We start from the raw sequence: 14,644 nt of genomic DNA, 5'->3' as shown, positions 1-14,644 counted from the left end.
AACAAAGCTGATGTAAACACAGGAACAGCACCGACAATAATAATAACATACAAGCAGCAAATCGGTAATCGGTTTATTATTTTTATTAGTAGACTTTTTTTCTTTTATATTTTCTTGTAATTACTATAGTTTACAATTGCTTATATATAAGCAAACGTTGCAAATATTTTGTACATTTCATTAGCATCTTATTCTTACAATTAATTTTTAAACATAAGACTTCATAGATCAGAAGCAATGATTTTTGGAGGTTATTTGTTAATTCCCTTCAAAGCGGAAATTATAAAGTTCTCTTCAAAAAGAGTGTTATAAACTAGAAGACTATTTTAAATTCTCCAAATACATTGAACTAATAATCTTGTTAGCGTTTTGAAAATCTTCAGAATAATTTATTTTAATTCGCAATAGAATTTCTAATTCTCTTTTTTTGAATTCTATTGAAAATCTTTATTGAAAACATTTTTATAAATAATTCATATTATTAATTTTTCTAATTTAGATTTTTTAAAAAAAATATTACTTTTCTAATTTCAGTATTCAAGATTCAAACTATAATTTTTAATAAGGAATTTAATCTATAATTGCGCTCTAAATATTAAAACCATATTTTAACTGAAAAAAAAAAACTAGCAAAGATAATAATACATTAATGAATTCTTTCTTTGTTAGAAATGAATTTCTAAACATCATACTCACATTTAAAAGCGACATATTAGAACATACTATGAAGCTTTAATTACATAGATATTTACATTAAATATACATTTATTTAAAATTTTACCCTCTATATTTGAATTATTCTTAATTAAATTATCATTTATTTTACGATTGCCAGCCTCACTTAGGATGAATTATGAGTACGAGGATGATAAGAAATAAGGTGAGAGTTTCATTGGAGGTAAACAATAACAAAGATGAGAATAATCTAATGGGTATACGATGAATCGTACGATCTTTATGTATGAAATACTGTATTAGTCAATCTTAATTGGCACTGGGCGCCATATTACTATTTTTGGAGTTAAGAAATTTTGAATTCATTGCAAGACTTTCTGATTCTGAAATTCCATACAACTGTATTCCCTGGAGATATTATATCAATGAACTATTTTCAGAAATTCTTGTTTTGATTCTTTAGACATGGTGTCAACAGGCAGTCATTTTTAGGAAAATTAATTGGCAGATTGCATTATTATAAATTAATTAAAGAATTTTGAAATATATAAAAGAGTAAAGAAAATAGAAGATAATAATGAAGAGAAAATAAAGCTACTAAAATTCGCTTTTATTCAAACATAATAAAATGTTGAATGTATATCTTTATTTTAGAGAAATCTGTAAACCAATGCAAAAATTGCAAAAGCGTGAAGTTACGAAAAAATTTAGATTAAGCCACAATTAATACTAAAAGAATGAAACTTTCATTGTATTTAAAATATATTATAATGTGATTAAAGTATCAATTTATTTAATCACATCAGTGCTTTAGAATTTTACAATTTCTTGTTCGGAAGCTTTTCTTTCTGAAACTTTCTACATTCTAATAGATTGATAAATATTAAAAACAAAATCCGCTTTATTTTTTGTTTTTTTATTTGGAAGTGGTAAACAATCTTATATCTCTTGTGGCTAATTAGAAACCTAATTATGCTGCAACAATCTACGTAATGTTACTGTTTCCTTTTATACCATGTGCTCACGATGGAACAAAATTAAACAAAGCTTGAAGATGAGAGAATTACGAAATTTTAATGATCTTTAAAATTCAGCTAATTTAAAAGCAAATTAAAATTTGCCTTAACATTGAATAATTAACCAACGTTTAGATCTAACATAGTCAAAAATAAAATCGCTTCTCCCTGTTTATCCGATATATTCTTAAAGAAAGTTAGCTTTTACAAGCACATTTTCTATTCTAATGCAATATTATCCAGTGAACAATGGCATTTTAAGTGCAAGTATTTGCTTCAAATTGATTAACTAATTACACAGACTAAACAAAATTAATATTCAATGGAGCCTTAATTTTACTTATTAGTTTCTGTTAATAAAGACTTAAATCTTAACCTGTTTTATGATTAAAGGAATCAATTCTCGCTTTTTGATCTGAAATCTAAAAGCTGTATTTTCTCTGTTTGTTATCATTAAATATTTTAATGAGCTTGCATAATTAATTTGGAGGTTATTTAAATTATTTCTGTAACTATGTGTGTATCAGAAAACGGTTAAAAATTAAATAAACCTATGTGAATTTAATATAGAAGCTCATTGTATTATTTTATCTTATTGTATTGAATAATTGGATAAAATCTAGAATTCTCATTAAACATTAATTGACTTATACAAAATAAAACAATTCTTGATAACTCTTATAGCATTTTCCCTGTTGTAACTTCATAGAACAGAATGACAAACATCCGGTTAGATAAGTTTAGCCGTCGATGCCCCTGGTGATGTAATAAGTGTTGCTTAAGCATATTATACCACTAAGCCAATCAGGCTGTAAAGAACGAAGGTACTCAGCAAATGCAAGCATTTGCCTGAGTTGGAATGTCAGTTACTAATTCGCTAGATCACAATACAATCATAATTTTATTGATGTGGTTTCTTCTTGTACTAGAATGTGAAACTTCGGTTAGATAATTATGCCGCCGATTCCCCTGGTGGTATAATAAATAGTGTTGCTCGAACTTTTCGTTCCACTTAGCAAATTCTCCCGTTTGTCTGAGGTAGAATATCAGTTACCAATTCATCAGAACCCCTGAATATTTTATACTTTATTTTAACAGTATGCAGTTTCTTCTTATACTAGAATGCCGCTGATTCACCTAGTGGTATGATAAATAGTGTTGCTCGAACTTATTGTACCACTACACCAATCAAGCTCTGACGAAATACACTTAGTAAATTCTATCATTTGTCTGAGGTAGAATATCAATTACCCATTCATAAGAACCCCGAATATTTTAAACTTTATTTTAACCGGATGTAGTTTCTTCTTGTACTAGAAAGCCGCCGATTCCCCTGATGGTATAACAAATAGTGTTGCTCGAACTTATTATGACTTTAGACCAATCAGGCTCTGGCGAAATACGCTTAGTAAATTTTCCCATTTGTCGGAGGTAGAATATCAGTTATCAATTCATCAGAACCACCGAATATTTTAAACTATTTTTAACCGGATGTAGTTTCTTCTTGTACTAGAAAGCCGCCGATTCCCCAAGTGGTATAATAAATAGTGTTGCTCGAACTTATTGGGCCACTAGCCAATCAGGCTCTGATGAAATAGACTTAGCAAATTTTACCATTTATCTGAGGTAGAATATCAGTTATCAATTCATCAGAACCACTGAATATTTTAAACTTTTTTTAACTTGCGATGGTTTCTTCTTGTACTAGAATGAGAAGTTTTTGGCTGGATAAATATGTAATAAGTTTCCCAGGACGCTTTGTAAATGGTATTGTACTGGTTAATTATTCTATTCATAGACTTAGCCAAGCGAAAAGTAAAGCTCATGTGAGGTTCTTACTATAAAGCACAGCATATGATGTGAGGTAGTCCGTCATTGAGGCCTCAGTGGATGCTCATAACAGGACTGATAATTACGATACTTATTTTAGCTTATTTTTATGCCATTGTAATATTCATCACTTACAAATCAACAGAAATAATTTCAAATCATTTTTCTGAATTAGTTTCGGTTTTTTATCTATAAAATTGCTTTCAATGCAAGAAATCATATTAAAAGAATCAATTAGAGTTAAAATATAATAGGAACTAACCACATAATAAATTTGTTACAGTTTACCAATAATGTATTTCTCTTTCTTGCAACAAATCCCTTTTGGTAGAATAATGAATGAAAATTTCATGCAAGAGTGTAAAAGGATATGTAAATACGCCTAAAAAAGAATGGAAAGAAACAATTTCTTTCCTGGATTTCAATAACCTCTATTAGCAAATCATCTTTTCGGATTTCCCAATATCTTTTCGTACACAAAGGTACGTATCTTTGATCATCAGCAAATTGTTTGGGCATGTCATTGTTTATTATCAGAAATAAGGCTGACTATATTTTTTTCTAAGATTGCTTAGTTTTTCGTAGAACTTCACTTCATCGTCTAAATCCGGTTGAAAAAGTTAGATGTTGACTTCTTAAATTTTCTTAGCTCTCTTTTTAGTTTAAACTTGGAAGAAATGCATACCTTCTATTCTCCTTTATTTTCTTTTCCCTTTAAGGGACGGAAAATCTCGGAAATTTATTTAAATTTGAACTTTCCCCTGAGGTTAAGTAAAAAGCCTGGAAGCATTGACGTTCAGAAGAGAAATCCCATGCAACAAGCAATTTTGAAAGGAAACTCGAAACATTTTACTAAACTGGAAAGTAGAATTTCCTGGCTTTTCGAGTCAGGATTTCATTTTCTGACTAAAATTATTTTTAACCATTCAAGATTTGTACACTGGATGCTTGTTTTGAGTTTAAATGGAAGGAAATATATTCTCAGAGTTAGTTATAAATAACAATAAGAATTACTTTTCAAGAACGTTGCAAAATTCTTAAAATAATTGGGAATTTAAGTTTTATAATACATTATGAAACTTAAATTCCCAATTATTTTATTTCTGATTTATTTTATTCTGAAATAATAAATTCCCGTTTATTTTAGTTCTGATTGTTATTTAATAATATTAATCTGTGCATTGAATTTTATAATTTATCAATAAAATTGATTAAATAATTTAATATAATAACAAAATAACAAGTTATAAAAGAAATAATAAGAATGTCTTTCACATAAAGTTCAAAATTCTTCAAGAAAAGATCAAAGTAACAGTTTATAATTAATTCTATTTTCAATAGAATTTTTACGATAATTAATTCTATTTTCAATAGAATTTTTACGATAATTAATTCTATTTTCAATAGAATTTTTTTATTGACTAAATAAAAAAAAATCTAATACATAAACTACTGCAATTCAAGCTTTAAAGGTTAATAACTGCGCAAATTGTCAATTTAAATGTTTGTAAATAGATGATTCACCTTCGGAATTATTTTTTTTTTATTTAATGGAATATTTTACTTTCGCAATATTCTGAGCATATACTACTTTAATTTTAACACGAGTTGTATTGTGAGGAATAATTTTTATGGGGAGATGAATATTACAATACTTTACTTTGATGTGATGGTTGGAACGTGTTCGACTAAGTGTGAGACTTCTTTTAAAGATTTGGCAGTAAAATTTAAAAAAAGCTACTTGGTTTTCATTATTATTTGAATACAATTGAAATTTCAAGAATTTAAAAAGAAATGCAATCAAATTCCATTATGCGAGATGGAATTTGATTGCATTTCTATTTAATATTTAATGGAATATTTTACTTTCGCAATATTCTGAGCATATACTACTTTAATTTTAACACGAGTTGTATTGTGAGGAATAATGTTTATGGCGAGATGAATGTTACAATACTTTACTTTGATGTGATGGTTGGAACGTGTTCGACTAAGTGTGAGACTTCTTTTAAAGATTTGGCAGTAAAATTTAAAAAAAGCTACTTGGTTTTCATTATTATTTGAATACAATTGAAATTTCAAGAATTTAAAAAGAAATGCAATCAAATTCCATTATGCGAGAACTTAACTTAGAAATTATAGGTAGAAAATTCCACTTCATTTGCTTACTTACTTGTTGTCAGTTAGATTGCAAAATTTATTGTAAACTTTGCATATGTATCTCATGGCCGAAATAAAATATTCCTGGTGAGTATTTTTATTAAAATGCATGAGTAAATAAAGCAGGGGAAATTATTTTGCACTCATACAAAAATTTAATTTTCTTTCTGCATTTGTTTCAAATTTTGCATTCTTGAATAAGTAGGATTTCAAGCGTATACACAATGGAAGAATACTTTATATAAATATTCCTCACTTGTATTTGAAGAAGTTATAGAGATTTATAATCATTGTATTTGTTCCGAATTACACTATATTATTTTCTTTGTTTCATTGACAAAGTACATGTGACAAAGGCTGATTTTAAAATGACATATTTTATATTTGTAGGGACGGAGTTTTGTAACTAACTTTTTCTTCACATCCTAATATAAAAGATTTTTATAATTTTGTAAACTTGCACATTCTGTATGCCACATTTCACTATCTTGAAAATTTTAGCACTTAATTATTAGTTTATCATCAAAATTAATTTAATTTTGATTCCATAAGAGTGCCGCCATCTAGTAGAGGAATTAAAATCAATTTCAATTTCTCATAACATTTATAATCTTGAACTATAAATTAAAAACAAAACTTTAAAAATTTTTAAAAATAACTTTTTAAATAATAATTAACACTAATGAAAATGTATTCTTAAAAATATGTTTATTAGATTTATTTTATACTATTTTTGAATTGCATATTTGAATTAATTTTTAACAAATAGAATTTTTTAGCATTAGAATGAGATAAAATTCAATAGATATAATAGTTTTCATACTTCTGATAAGATCTTTTCACTATTAATAGCATTTGAAAGAACTAAAATTCCATATATATTACTATTTTCATACTTCAGATAAAATATCTTCTTATTTACTAACATTTGGAAGAACTAAAATTCAATGCATATTACTATTTTCATATTTCAGATAAAATGTCTTCACATTTACTGAAAGAAGTAACCCCAAACTGAGACTAAGATGAAGTGGGAATATGTTTAAAGTGAATATTCTTTTCTCCCCAGATGTTTATTGATATTTAGAGAGTCGTTGGAAACATCAGTCGAGGTGGTTCTATTGAAACTCCTTTCCAAATATCTGCAAATGCAAATCCAATTCTTTTCGAGCAAGGCCTCCGATTACTTTATCAAACGTAGTGAAATCAAAATCGATTTCAAAATTCCCAAACGGCTCCTGCTGTTCCCCTAGGAATAATCTTAAAAAGCTCCAGCCATTCTAGAAACAAAAGACGACAATCCATTCTTTTATATATTCGTATATATGTTGGTATGTATGTGTGTGTGTATGTACGCACACACACACAGTCTGACATACATTTTTTCCCCTTCTTTAACTGCATTTTCTTTGTAAAAAAAGAAAAAGTAATGGAAACACGTCTTTCAGCCCAGAAAAGAAATTTATATATACATATATCCGAAGAAAAACACAATGACAAAAGAGAGAAAATATGTTTTTTTTTCTTTTTTTCCTTTGAATACTCATTTTATTTTGAGAGATATGCAAATCCCTTTTGTAGACAGCAAAAATCAATAAGAGGAAACACAAGATTCAATCTGTGTGATGAACGATCCCTAGATGGCGCTGCTTACCATTTGTTTATACGTGATTTCTTGTTGAGAACTATTTTCTGAACAGGAGATGAACACGATTCACCTTATTGATTAAGCGTGGGGAAATATTAACTTTTGCGAGAAAGATTTGTGATTTCTCAAGAAGTTCTCATTTTTTTTTTTTTTCCTTTTTCGTTCTCTTTCTTTACGTCTCCTCATTAGCATTCAAAGTGGGTATTGTTATTTTGCTTTATCAAAACAGTTTGAGTGCTTTGCGATGATTTTTTTTTTATCTGAATCGACCAAGCAAATCTTTGTGAAAAGGTTTAAAAATACCAGAAGTGAACGAGCTTATTCAATTGTTATGATACTGATTAGAGAATCTTTATTTTAAAATTAACTTCTGCAAACGAAGTTTTTTTTTTATTTGAGATTTAAAAATAAATTGTGAAAATTTTTTCCTTTAATGAAATATTTTATTCTATCCATTTATTCATGAATATTGTGTTTTTAATTGCAATGAAATCAACAGGAAAAAGAAACATATGTTGTTGAAAGGAAAATGTCGAATTTTCTAAGTGGACTTGTTATTGTCTGTGTTATTATATATATATATAATTGAATCTTTTTATTTTCTTTTAAGGATCTAACTAGTGAAAAAAAAATCCAAACTTATGAATATTAAATAAATAAAATAAATTAAAAATTTTATAAATTTAATATTTATACAATATATATTATATATTGTCCAATACTGAAAACGAAATTTATCTTTTTTAACCATTTAAAGCGTCATTTTTTCTAGTGATGAACCAAGAAAGAACAACCAAGTTTATCTTTTCTACATCGTAACTGAGAAAGATAATTTGACCCTTGCGTAAGCACAGTTCTTTATGCATGTTAGGTCTTTTGGTAACAAAATGCCCAACATCTTATTTAATGGTACAATATATATATATAAGATATATATTTACAGTAATTTAATGATATTATATGGCTGTAGAATTAGAATAGGATATATTGTACTGTTTATTGTGCTTATAGGGTAATGTACAATATGTAACAGAATCTTGAATTTGGAACATTCTGGTAGTCTATCAATCAAGTCTCTATTCTCAAGCTACCAAAACAGAACTCAAAAAAGATTTTAAAAAAATCTTAAATGGATTAGGGAAAGTTAATTTTGTTGGATTAGTCCATAAATTCTAAGATAATCCATAGCGGATGTGCGAGTGCTCTAATAATAAATTCGCTAAATTTTTCAATATATAGAGAACAAGTTTCTACTATTATTGCATTTATCCCACTTTTTAATAACAGATTAATATATAATTGGCTTTTATAATCTTGGCTCTGAGAATTTCTTCTAAAAAAAAATACTTTGTTCGTTATTAGAAAAATAATTCGAAATGAGAATTTTTTTTTCTCTTCAAAACTTTGATATGTTAAAAACAAATTAATATTGAAAAAAAATAGTAATTTAATAATAAATATATGCCCGTTGCTTTCTAATCACTAAATTATTATACCTATTGCAGTTTTATTAAATTGATTAATAACCAAAGTTATGAGAAAATATTTGTTTTAATATAACTTCTATAAATACTTAGAGCAGATACTGAAATTAAATTTGCTTTGTGGAAAAATTTACAGCATGTAATTTATATTTTCAATTAAAATTGTATTGTCTATTTTAGAATTTGTTTATAGAATATTATTTATTTTTAAAAATACAGTGATTGATTACTTCAGTTTCGACTATATTTGAAAATAACCAACCACGCTTCAAAATTTAAAACGATTTCATTTAAACTATTCTTTTTATCTAAATATATTATTAATTTCTCTAATATTTATTTAGAGATAATTTTATCAACAAAATTTCGTCAAATTGTGTAAATGTTGTGAACTTAATTTTGAAATATCACTTTTATAGATAATTATTTTTAATAAAATCCATGTTTTTTACAAACAAATATATTAAATACGCTCAGTAATTAATTCCTATGTTTCAACTGAACTTAATTTGAAAATGAGAGCGAATCAATTTCGTTTATAAAGCCATTACAAGGCCTTTAAAATCATTAAAATTTACAATTAAATAGTTTAATGAACGATTTAGATTAATCGCACCATTTAAATTTATGCTAGCATTTTAACTTTAACAAAACTAAAAAAATGTAACCAAAATTACTCTAAACAAGCCAATTATTACTTTAAAACAATTAAAATAGTATACATAATTTAAACGTTATTATCAGGAGCTTCTGTTTCTGTTAGAGATTATTAACGTGTAATTCTGAATATATTTGTTACAAGTAATGGGATTAGTTGTTTATTATTAATATTTATTCGTAAAAGGGATTTATTTATCAAACTGACGGTTCATTATTAATAATAACCGAATTAATCACACCGTCTGTAACATGCATATATTTCAATACATACATGATTCAATAGGAATTCGTGAATATTTAATGATGAACATTTGTTGAAATATCATTTATGAATTAGGATCAGTGTGAAATTCATATAGTGACTGATAAAAAATACGCATCTTTATATAAGAAATTTTCTTTTGAACAATTATAAACTGTATGCTTATTAAACTATCTCATGCTCCATTCAAGATTAAATTCTCTAGAAATAATAATAAAAAAAAAATAATCCCATGGAAATTTTTTTCCTGGTGCACAAAGACGTAATTCACCCTAGATTTAATAAGGGTTGTATATAAAAAAAAATGAAAAAGTAGAATTGCCGTCAGATTGCAATAATTACGATAAAATAGGTTCTTTGATTCTTTTAGTTGTAGATGAATATAAACTTTTTTATAATAAAAAATACTGAAATAGTTTTATTAGATAAATATTTCTAAATGCTTAAATGCAGTTATTTTAAATAAAAAAATATTATTTAAATTTCAATAACTGCAAGATGGAAAACCAATTATTTAGAAAATAATATGACTAGTAGATATTAAAAAAAGTTTTCTGCTAATAATAAGTACACATTTCTTCCAATTTTCCTTTAAATCTTATTAATTTTGAAAACATAAAGCATCTTTCATAGCTATTTAGTTAAAGAAAAATATGCATATTTTAGTTTTCATACTGGATGAAGAAAGATACACAGAAGAAAATATTAAAATGCCAAAATAATATTCTTTTCAAGTGTAAATATGGTCTTTTATTAAAAGTTTAATTTATATTTCTGTATGAGAAGATGCTAAAGATGTGACAACAATCTTATAACACAATAGTCTTTTTGTCACTATCTTGAATACATTATTAAATACTATATCGCAAAAAGATTTTATAATATAATAAGCTTTTTAATCAAATCTTCTCTTTTTTGAGAATAATCTTTGAAACTGGTTCAAAATAATGAGTTTATTATGATCTGCCATCGACAGATTCAAATTGAAATTAGATGTTTACACGAATCCTTTAACTGAAGGAAATATATCCCGAGAAAAGAAATAATTTCAATCATTTAATTGCTTTCCGAGGTTCTTCCACTTCTATTGCAATTCCTTCTTAGTAAAAAAACGTTTAAGTATTAAAAAAAAAGAATGATTCACCTTAAGAAAATTAAAGTATTTTCGAGAAAATGTATTAAGAACCTACATCTTTAATCATAGGAAGCCTTTTAGGTTTGTTAAAACTGATTGATTATCCTTTTTTTCTGAAGTTTATTATAAAAAGAAAGTAATAAAAAGAAATAAGTCATTCTTACTTGCAATGGATTCTATCTGAGTAGGCACTGACCAATGAGCAATTTGAATCCAATTACATATAGATTTCCAAATTATTTTTTCAGTCTTTCTTACATTCTCTCCTGAATTGAATTTTTCTTTTCAAAAAATCCAGAAGAAATTGTAAGATAATGGGAATTCGTTATTTTTAATTCCGTAATCAGTATTTTTTTTTTCGCTTTTCCTCAAAATTTCGATGAAGGAGTTTATTACCCAGAAACTAATTCATTGGTAATAAACAGAAACTAAATGGCAAGTGTTATGGATAAATATTTTGAAGTTTTCTGAAAGAACTTTATTTAAGACAGGATGTTTCTTTTTTCATAAGAAATGAAATGCTTTTTTATAAGCTGGACATTTGAAATGAAGCTTTAGCTTAATATATGAAATATTAACTTAATATATGCATTTAAAACTGAAGCAGAAAATTATAGGCCAATTAATCAGCGTGAAAGAAGCTTTCAAAGCTGAGGTAAATGATTAAATGTCATATGATGAATAGAAGCAGTTTCGGATATCCGAATTTTTAAAATCTTCATAACTTAGATGACAACTCCAAGACTTAAACAAAATTATTGTGATATATTTGTAAACATCAATAAAACATTGTACAGATTGTACATTGTACAGATACAAATGTAATTGTTAAAGTGTATAATAAAATAGAACTCCGAGTTATTTATTAAAATAATTGATGATATTTTATGAAATAATGATCTTTATACTTTAATGATAACATATTATACACACACACAATACATAAAATATTTCAGTTCTTTAAGAACAAATGAGAGGCCAATAATAATCGTTGTAAGTAGTAAGACATAATAATGAAATAGTAATGAATAAAGCGAATTATTATATCGATATAATAATATTGAATATGAATATATACGATTATAATCTATCGAATATTCATTCCATAATCCATATTGAATTGAATTGTCTTTGTTACCATGAAATACATGCACAAAGCTGTATACACAGAATGTCTCGTATGGAACAATTAAACGCGTATTGCACATTAGATGTGTGATGTTGTACTGTTTATGAAATATTATCTTGATAAAGATGACATAAACATAAATTAGAGATAATATGTCTAATTTATATTTGAAAATATCAATGAAGAATAAATAGTATTTATACGCTTTCAGCATTCAGGTGAAACAAACGGAAATGATGTGGTAACTTAACCTAACCACAATCGCTGTATTCCAGGAAAATGGATAACACTAAGAACCAAAAACAAAATAATAAATCTGACTGAAGATTAAATTCTTTAAAAATGTATTATTTTCTTCATTTGATGAACAATTCATTCTAATAGATAAATTATTTTTTATTTATATATACGTTATACCAATACTCTATCTCTCAATTTTTGCAAATCTTATGAAAGTCAAACTTCTGTTGATTTTTCTTTATTGATATATTATCTTTGTTTTATGCCCCATAACTTTTGCTTTATTTCTTGCTCTCAAAAAAATAAGCAACCTATTTCATAAATCAAAAATATTTTGTTTTTCTATTACTATGAAAAATACAATCCTAAAAAAATGTCTTTAATTGATAATATAACATATAACGATTATATAGAAGAATTTAAAATAAATTTTTACCCATGATGCATTTTAATGAATCTACAAAAAATGATTATATAATAGATTGATATTTATTAATTCACAAGAAAAAAATGCGATAAAATTTCCAGTAGCAATGAAAAAAGATTTTTTTCTCACTATTTAATGTTTATTTTTCATTAATAAAATAAAAACAAGAACTTTCTATTCGATTAATACTCTTCAAAAGATGCTTCAGTGCTTGTTTTCTACATAGTTTCAGTTTTAATGATATATTTTAAAAAGGAATACAAGCCCATTAATGCAGAAATGGCAAATGAATCTCCATCCCAAAGACTTAATTGGAAGACTCGACGTTTATAGTTTTAGTAATGGGCTCTTTTGACTGATAGATACGCTTTTCCAAGTACATGACGGCCGAAGTAATTATGAGTGCTGCATTTTTAATTATGCTGTAAAAAAGTTAACTTCTAAGATTAGATTGCTGATTGCTATTTACGGAAAGTATCGAACCTAACAATCAATTTGCCGTAATTGGTTTCGCGGAAATGTTGCAATCCTCTTACTTTAATTCTCATAACCGTTTTTCTGTCGAACAATAGGTTTTAAGAATGATGCAAGATATTCTATATTTAGATGGTAATTTTATGCTAGAGATTTTATCATGATCTTGAAAATATTAATTGAGTTTTTAAGAATTTTCTAGTGAAATGATAAAAACATTGATTCTCTAAAATTGTAATTGAATATTAAAGAAGGACGCAAGCCTTTTAGAGAATAAATAAGTGAAAATATTCTATTTTCAACTAAATTGTACATTTATTCAGGGCAAAGTAAAATTCAATAATAGTTAAGATAATAATTAGTCTAATAAAAGAATAAAAGTAATACTTTTGTACGCAAATCACACAAATTAATTACACTCCTTTTTGAAGATTTTATTGAAAGGCTATTTTGACAAAATTTTGTGGCATCAATTTGACATTTATCTGTATTGTATGACGTAATAATTTTGGTTTGTTTGATAACTAGTTACAACTGCGCAAGTGCAAGTGATTTCCAAATTGGAATGCGTGAAGTAATTGGTTTTTTTGAGGGCGGAAAGGTGTAAATACACTGAGATTTGTAAGCAGTTGCATTAAGTGTACAGTGAAAATATAATGTCATGTCAGGCTATTCGAAATGGTGCAACATGAAAAAAAGAACGTTCAAATATGGAAGATCTCAGTGTAACCCTTTTCCAAATCAAATAGGTTATCATGCATGAACCGCATGAACTATATTTTTTATGCAAAACAATAATATTCCTGGAACAAGGACACATATGTGTCCTGCCATCTATTGAAAACTTCGACTGAACCGCGACAAATTCTGAGATCACTGCTCGCACAAATGACATTAGATAAAATTTCTTTGAAAAAAACACTAAAAACTTGTGTCACGAGTCTAATGCTCAAATAAAGGAAGACATTATGTCGAAAAGTATAGTTTATATGGAGGTTGGATGAGAAAGAGAATTACTTCAAGCCCTCGAAGATCATGATTATTTGTAAGCATAAGTTTTCCGCTTTTAAAAATTACACGACTAGTGCACAAAGTGGCTGGTTTGGTGTTTTGCTTAATGAAGGAAAGTGAATATATATTGAAGACTTTTACCGATTAAGTCCAAAATTTGACCCAAGTTTGGCTATAAGCGAATACCAAGTTATTGCATCTGTGAATTATGGCGTACAAATACATTTGAATAAAAATACCAACCAATCTTCTTATTTTGACAAATTTAATTCAAATTTAATAATACACAACTTACAACTGTGATTATAAATTTGTATACCAGATTTAATCTATATAAACTTTATACATTGATAGTTATCCCATATATAACTGCTTTGAAAATAAACGTACATATCTACATCCGGACCTCCCATCTGTAGAATATGTAGACATTTTAATAGAATTCTGAAAATTTGAAACGTTGCCTATAATCTAAATTTCATCACAGTAGTTT

At 26.6% G+C, this 14,644-nt stretch overlaps 1 protein-coding gene across 2 annotated transcripts in view; it reads right to left on the bottom strand.

Moving 5' to 3' along the window:
• Window positions 1–14,644, bottom strand: part of LOC129969385 (SCY1-like protein 2) — a 488,897-nt gene that overhangs the window by 51,491 nt on the left and 422,762 nt on the right. The gene's annotated exons all lie outside the window — the stretch shown is intronic.

Source organism: Argiope bruennichi, chromosome 5, assembly GCF_947563725.1.
Source record: "Argiope bruennichi chromosome 5, qqArgBrue1.1, whole genome shotgun sequence".
Classification (NCBI taxonomy): domain Eukaryota; kingdom Metazoa; phylum Arthropoda; class Arachnida; order Araneae; family Araneidae; genus Argiope; species Argiope bruennichi.
The sequence above is the reverse complement of the archived record's forward strand: the minus strand, read 5'-3'. Positions and strand labels throughout refer to the sequence as shown.